General features: G+C 41.4%; 1 long non-coding RNA gene across 1 annotated transcript in view; it reads left to right on the forward strand.

Annotated features, from left to right (window-relative positions):
• Positions 1-4640: 4640 nt before the first annotated feature.
• The window catches only part of LOC107528691 (uncharacterized), a 31153-nt gene continuing 30252 nt past the window's right edge, over positions 4641-5541 (forward strand). The window contains exon 1 of the long non-coding RNA XR_015715523.1: positions 4641-4845. This is a non-coding gene — a long non-coding RNA (uncharacterized LOC107528691). The remainder of the gene's footprint in view (positions 4846-5541) is intronic.

The raw sequence follows: 5541 nt of genomic DNA on the forward strand, positions 1-5541 counted from the left end.
TGCCCACTTTGCTGTTGTTTTCTTCTGAAAAATCCCAGCTAACACATTTACAATTTCATACTCGCTAAATCTCGTCTCTTGATCCAGCCCAGTTTTGAAGCTTTGTTTAGCTTTTGCCCTTTTGGATTCAAGTTTAAGCACTTTGTTTGGCTGTGGCATTTTTGTCCATATGCGTCACTCCAATTTTCAAAGGACCACTTCTCCTTGTGCAGAAGACCTTGGACACTGTTCTACCATCAGGAACTCTAAGAAAACAGTTCTCTTTTGTACCACCTAGTTATTGCCCAAAAACCCCATGAGTTCTCTAATGCCACCTATATGTCCATGCCCTTCAGCTTCGTGCTTATGTCTTCAGGGCCATACGTGAGCAGTGACCATATCTCCTAGAAGCAGCATCGATTATCACATATAATCATAGAGGATAATGGGATCTTTCCACACATTTTACATTTACATCCCAGGAAAATAGTTCACCCCTTTTAGTCACATAAAGTCTAAATGTGAACCCATGAGCTCCTGGGTAGAGAGCCAACCACTCCCGCCACCTCTGCCTCTTGGAGAAGCTGACAGAACTTTTCCAGTATGACCCTCCTGAGAACTCCCCCTACTCTTTGTGGAGTGGGATTTCCCTCATGGGAACCCACACTCATCACCCAATGCAGTGGCTCCATATACAGCTCCGTATGCGTAACCTGGCCAGTGTAACATTCCCCTTTTGACACCAGATTCAAGTTTTCTCTGGCTCCTCAGAAATATTTTTGCTCCTCTCTTTCTTGTTGGGTTCTATTTTATTTAAACGCTCTCTCTAGGACCTTTTGTCCTGGCTAATAAGCTGGAAGCACAGAGCGGCACTCCTCAAGTGCCTTTACTTGCTGAAGGCTGAAGTCCATGCTGCATTTACAGAATGCACATCCTGAGGGCCTCGGGCAGGGCAGGCATAGCAGAAACGCTGAGCAGGGTCACCCGTGGTCCTAGCTCCCGGGCACCAACACACCCTGCCGCCTGTCACAGCTCCCTCCGTAAACTGTCCTTTTGCTGTTCCTTGCCACGTCGGCTCCTGTTGCAGGGTTATGTGGGGGGGGGGGGGGGGGGTGGAGTGCCTGATACTGCGGCCAGTAACTGGCGCTGTGCACGGGTTAAGTGTGCATGTTGCATAGACACTCAAGTACTGAGCTTCCCTACGCAAAGCCAAAGCAGAAGTGCCCCCGTGGAAGTGTGAGTTCTTCAGTGCCTGTTACTGGTCTTTACCCCTCATTCCTCCCAACATCTAGTTAAAAGCATTTAGAAAGCGACTAGAGGGCTGGGACGATGAAGGGAGGTAGTTGGTTTGGGAGTTACAAAAACCTTGTGGGCTTGTCCAGCCTTGGTTCAGGAACTGCAGAGAGTTTGGGGCAGCGGGAGGGTCGCAGATACTGGAGTCTAGGCCTGGTCCGGGATCCTTTGCTTGTGGAAGTGAAAGAATTCACTCTGAACAGGAAAAAAGGAAACCACGCTCCTTCCACATCTCCTTCTACTGGTCCCTTATAAACTCATCTCATGTTTTCATGCTTTTCTGTTCTCTGGGACCAAAGGATGGGCCAAGGCAATGGGAATTTTAGTTCAGCTACATGATAACTAGTTTGTGTTTTATGTGCTGGGCTTGGAACCAAACTGTTCTTTAAGTATTATTTTTATGAAAAAAATAATTACAAACTTTAATGCAATTTACCAATTACCTTTTGGAATTAAACACATTTGTCACTTGGGGACTGACACTATAAGGTGCATTTAAGTAAACACAAAAGTATATGTATGCACTAGAATGTTGCGTTTCAAGCCAGTTGTTAGGTCTAACAGACATGTAGCATATTCTATATACTATAAACAAAATAAAAAACTTTACTTGATCAAAACAGTATCTATGATAACCTAAAACTTTTTTAAAAAGCTCTATTTTATATAGACCTTGAGTTTTAACATAGAGCTCTTTATTAAGAATGGAATTTTAAGAGAAGTATGAATTTTAGTAGATGCATGCTTTCAAATAACCACAACATTCCCTCGCCCCCCACATTCTGTCTTTACGTTTAGTTTAAAAAACTAATTGTAAATGTACTACAGCTTTTTTTATCCACTCATCTATTGATGGACACTTGGCTGCTTCCAAATTTTGGCTGTTGTAAATAATGCTGCAATGAACATGGGGGGTGCGTACTACATTCTTTCGAATTAATGGTTTGGGTTTCTTTGGATATATTCCCAGAAGTGGAATTGCTAGGTCATAAGGCAGTTCTATTTTTAATATTTTGAGGTAACTCCATACTGCTTTCCACAGTGGCTGCGCCAATCTGCATTCCCACCAACAGTGCACAGGGGTTCCCTCTCCTCCACATCCTCACCAACACTTTTTGGTTGATTTCTTGATGGTAGCTATTCTGATAAGTGAGGTGATATCTCACTGTGGTTTTCATTTGCATTTCTCTGATGATTAGTGACATTGAGCATCTTTTTATATGTCTGTTGGCCATCTGTATGTCCTCTTTGTAGAAGTGTCTATTCAGGTCTTTTGCCTATTTCTTAATTGGATTGTTTGCTTTTTGTGTGTTGAATTTTATAAATTCCTTATGAATTTTGGATATTAAGCCCTTATTAGATGTATAGGCAGCTATGTTCTTCTATTCAGTGGGTTGTCTTTTCATTTTGTTGATGGTTTCCTAAAAGCTGTGGTACATTTACACAATGGAATACTACTCAGCCATAAAAAAGAAGGAAAGCTTACCTTTTGCAACAGCATAGGTGGACCTGGAGAGTATTATGCTAAGTGAAATACGCCAGTCAGAGAAAGACAAGTACCATATGATTTCACCCATATGTGGTATCTAATGAACAAAATAAAATAACAAACAAAATGGGGACAGATTTATGGATACAGGGAACAGATTGACAGCTGTCAGAGGTGAGAGTGTTGGGGGCTGGGTGAGAAGGGTGAAAGGATTAAACAAAGAAAAAAAAGAAAGAAAAACTCATGGACAGAGATAGCAGTATGGTGATTGCCAGAGGAAAGGGGGGTGGGGGGAGGTAGAAGAAGGTAAAGGGGGGACAAATGGTGATAGAAGGAGACTTGACTTGGAGTGATAAACACAGAATACAATATTACAGATGATGTATTGTAGACTTATATACCTGAAACCTATATAATTTTATTAATCAATGTCACCCCAATAAACTTGATAAAATTAAATAAATAATTATAATAGAAAATTTAAAATGCCATATCTTCAATTTCCAATGAAGAGATAGGGCAAAAAACAAATCCATAATACAATAAAAATATTTATTGAAAAAATTTATTATGTCCCTTTAAAAGGCCATAAATGTTTTATATTTCATTTTATTTTTAAATAAGATCCTCCACCTAATATATATGCATGGATATTGTGTATGTGTGTTTTCCAACAGAACTAATAAAGTCAAAGTGACAAAGCAAGGACAATGCTTGTTTCCAAAGAATTATGTTTCTGGAACAAAGCAAATAAATAATTACATTTTATTATAACTAGTAAAACTTAACTTGATTTTCTGAAGACTAATTCTATTAACTTCTATGACCTAAAGTGCAGCTTTTTCCTCACTCCAGTAATTAGAGGGATATTAATATCTGTTATGTTTTAATGCTGGAGAGTCAGAATCAGTAATGTGCCATCACCCTGCCCACAATTTAGCATAGGCCAAAATAATGTTAAAAGAAACCCTACAGTATACAGTTGTCAAAATTTACCTGGAAGCTCTCAGAGGAATATTAGAACAACTGACGACAGGTGAAATAAAAGAAGTCTCAGACTTCCGAGTTCAGGAGGATTCAGCAAAATTTCTTACGGTGTCACTTTGGGCGTTTAAAGCCCTAACATATTACATGAATGCTTCCTGCAATTAGAATGGCAACTACAGGTGGAAGAGATGCAAAACTGCTTACTAAGTTGTTTGTATCTATTTCCCATTGGTCTCCTGAGGCCAAGGAGACAAGGAATTGTCCTGAGTTTTCAAAAACTAATTCACGTTAGCAGTGGCAGCTTATTAGGTGCCCCTGTGTCATTCCCTTAAAATCATAGACATGCCAACCAATTAAAATTATACTTTGTGGAAACTAAAGGAGCACAGCTAGGTGCTCAAAAAAAAAAAAAAAAGAAAGAAAGAAAGAAAAAAATCTGATATGCTAGGAGGAGCTAAGACACGCTTAACACAGAACCACAACATGCCTGCTTCGGCCCCCTGAAAAGAAACACATCTTTGGCATGTATGCTCTGTGGCTACCGGTGCTCCGCCAGGGAGAATTGTAATTTTAAATGGGGACTCTATCAGCAGGAAGAATTTATATCCAGTCAGAGAGGAAGCGGAGCGCAGCTCTTGTTGTCCGGCACATTTTAGTGCAGAGAAGCGCTTTGCCCTAAAGGTGCCAGGTAAAGAGAATCGCTGAGTAAAGAAAATTTACTGAATGCATTTCTAAAAGGGAAACATAATCTGACATTTTTTGTTTCTAGAATCTCGGAAAAGCGACTGTCCCCGGTTCGTATATACATTAAAAGGAAACTCAGAGGCAAACATACTGTCTGAGAATGCATGTGTCTGTATTTTTTTCCCGTCTCATGATGTTTTCCTTCGTAATTATTTTGTATGCTGTGCTGTATTCAGAGGTCTGCCCGTGTCACACCTCCAGATGCTGCATTTATCGTCCCCGTCTCTCCGGTGCTTTTCCTCCCCAGGAGCCGCAGGATTGCGGGTCCACGTGAATCTTCCCATAGAACCATCCGCTTTGGACCGACACAGCCTTCGCCTCCCAGGCTGAAGAACCTGGGAATGGAGCTAAAGGTCAGACTTGCCTTTGAAAGCCAGTGGCATCCTCACCTCCCTTTCAGGTTTTAGGTGTGCCCTCCCCTCTCCCAACCTTTGGATAGCAGGGAAGATGCTTTTTACACATATGAAGCCCCTTTGTCTACTACCATTGATTTTACCATAGTTGTCCACAGTCTGTGAGCTTGTTCAGACCATTTTAGGGAGTCACAGGGAAGGATTAACATTTTGCCCACGGGAGGACTTCCGAAAACTTAGGCTGGGCTAAAAGACAGACGGGTCCAAATAAAATAAAAGTGCCCCGTTTCTGATTTGATTCCCTCTCGCTTTTGCTAATGATGCTCCGCTGTGTCTCTTCACAAGGCAACAGCAACTCTGTTCCAACTCGTTCGTTGACAAAGTGAAAAGTTCCACCTCTGAGCAGGTAAAATCTGTTTGTTGGGGAAGGCCTGCTCCGCAGGAAGGGTGACAACAATTAGCACATGCTACTCATTAACAAACGGAGATTAGAAGGCAGCCGCCGCAGTGGCAGGCTGCCATCAGTGCGACAGTTACGGGGCAGTTTAATTTCTAACGAATGTGAGCGCTGGATCAGTAACAATATTCGACAAAATGCCGCCTGCATTCTCTTATGGCTTTCATTACCAAATTGAAAATCTGTGTAGATTTCTGAAAATTACTTTTAAATGTAGCCAATCTCCTAGACTGCAAGGC

This window comes from Miniopterus natalensis, chromosome 13, assembly GCF_054644295.1.
Source record: "Miniopterus natalensis isolate mMinNat1 chromosome 13, mMinNat1.hap1, whole genome shotgun sequence".
Taxonomy (NCBI): Eukaryota; Metazoa; Chordata; class Mammalia; order Chiroptera; family Miniopteridae; genus Miniopterus; species Miniopterus natalensis.